The sequence below is a fragment of the Ictidomys tridecemlineatus genome, chromosome 16 (assembly GCF_052094955.1).
Source record: "Ictidomys tridecemlineatus isolate mIctTri1 chromosome 16, mIctTri1.hap1, whole genome shotgun sequence".
Classification (NCBI taxonomy): domain Eukaryota; kingdom Metazoa; phylum Chordata; class Mammalia; order Rodentia; family Sciuridae; genus Ictidomys; species Ictidomys tridecemlineatus.
This window is the reverse complement of record NC_135492.1, coordinates 33,390,991-33,393,051: the sequence shown is the minus strand read 5'-3', so window position 1 is coordinate 33,393,051 and position 2,061 is coordinate 33,390,991. Positions and strand designations below refer to the sequence as shown.

Genomic DNA, 2,061 nt, shown 5'->3' with positions numbered 1-2,061 from the left:
AACACTGCGCACCCCTCCTCCACCCCCACCCAGGCCAGATGTGGCTGCCTGTCATGAGATGAAATCTGCTTGAGTAAAGCTGTGTACATTACAGCAAGCATTCCAGATTCTTAAAATGACCAAACACTTTGGTAATAATACAATGTATTCCCCGTTTTCTCAAATATACAAAATATACATTTCCAGTTTTTTTGTTTTGTTTTCTTTCTTTCTTTTTTCTTTTCTTTCATATATATATAAATAATATATATATATATATATATATATATATATATATATATATATATATAATAAAGTTTGTAGTTTAAAGGTTGCCAAACAGACTGTGGCACACGCGGCAGAGAGTGTGGCGCTGGCGGCTCAGTTCTGGTGCCTCTTCATGTGGTCCGAGCCAGGTGGTCCAAGTGCCAGAAGCTGCGGTTGCAAACCCCTGCACTGGAACGGCTTGGCGCCCTGTGCTTCCCGTAGTGGGGGGTCAGCTCATCTGATCGCGTGAACCTCCAGTCGCAGCCCTCCCAGGTGCACTTGTAGGGCCTTTCACCAGTATGAGTCCTCAGGTGAGCTTTTAAATGAGAAGACTTCGTATAAACTTTTGTGCAACCAGGATAATCGCAGTAGTGGATGCAGCGTTTCTCCAAATCGGGATTACTCCTGACAGGTTGGATATTTTGCGTATTAACTGGCAGAGTGCCAGGTAAATTTGGATTGTGAATTGACAGGTTGGAAGCAATTGTAGGAGCATAGGTGGGGTTAAATTCTGGAGCATCTCTGATTGTCTATCAGGACTTCCAGGCTCTGAGCTTGGTGGTGATGGGGAAAAGTAAGTGGCCTGTTGTGGAAGAAACTGACTTGGCATAGTGTATGTGCAAGGGGGCATGCCCTGGAATTGTTTCATTGAAGTCTCCAGAACAGTAGATGTGTGTGTGTCAAGGCCTGCCATGGCGGCTGACATAGAAACATTAAGGGTGTCCATTACTGCTGTCTGGTTTGTAGAACTGGGCATGTCTAGATTTGGTGTATTCAGTAGCTGGTACAGGTGGCCCTGCTGGGGAGGGACAGAAAGATGAAGATCTGGTGTAGTGAGTTCTTGTTTGATGAAAATATTGTTCACCTCTGGAGCTGAGGTCTGGTGGGAGCTTAATATATTGGTGAACTCAGGGAGGGTCTGGGTTGGGGCCGGAGGAGGAGGAGGGGAAGTCGTTTCACTTTGGTGGCTGAAAATGGTAACAGTTCTGTCTTGATGTATGTTACTCACGGACTCTGGGATTTGTAGAGGCCAGTTCTCAGGTGAGTGATGTCAGGGAGGAAGACGTTCCTGTTGATGCTGTAAGGTAACCCTTCACTGTCAGTGAAGAACTGGTCTACGACTGAGGCACTGTCTCTTCTATACTTTTTATGCTTTGGAATAATTGGAACTGGAGGAAGCTGAGGTGTCAGATACTTCTCCATTTCACACCTTGTCTGGACCAGCTCCTCTGGAGGCAGCCGCGGACCAGCGGCGGGAGGCAGCGCTGGCTGTGGCGGCTGCCGGGGCGCTGGCCGCGCCTGTGGGTGGTGGTGAGGGTGCTTCAGCTCCTCGCCCAGGGAAGTGCGCCGCATCGCGAGCTGGGTTCGTGGCGCCCAGCACCGACTTGAGCTGCGCTAACACAGGATCATCCTGCGGGGCCAGCGGCTGGGGCACAAGTCCAGGCGGGCGCTCATGGTCAGCACCCGCGTAGCCATGGGCACTCAGGGAGCGGCTCTGGCTGTGGTACGTGGGTTAGGCCCGTTTCCCACCTGGCCCATGTTGGCTCGGGTGGCGAGCTCCGCCGCGGGGCCACAGGCGGAGGAGGGGAAGCTCTGGGCAGACCCCTGGGTCAACAGCAGGCACAGTTTTCAAAGGCTCACACGAAAAGCAAAACTCTTGCGCTCTGCCATGCTTAAACGCCAATGTGCTCCAGGCAGCCACTTTCTCCCGCCCCACCCACCGCGCGCTCTCTCACTCGCTGGAGCCCGCTCCTGCCACCGCAGATCTCCAAGAGCGAGATGCCAGCGCAAGTTCCTGCCCCGCGACTCTAACTC

At 51.8% G+C, this 2,061-nt stretch overlaps 1 pseudogene; it reads right to left on the bottom strand.

The window, feature by feature from the left end:
- Positions 1–360: 360 nt before the first annotated feature.
- LOC144371366 (Krueppel-like factor 5 pseudogene) lies at positions 361–1,722 on the bottom strand (annotated as a pseudogene).
- Positions 1,723–2,061: the final 339 nt, after the last annotated feature.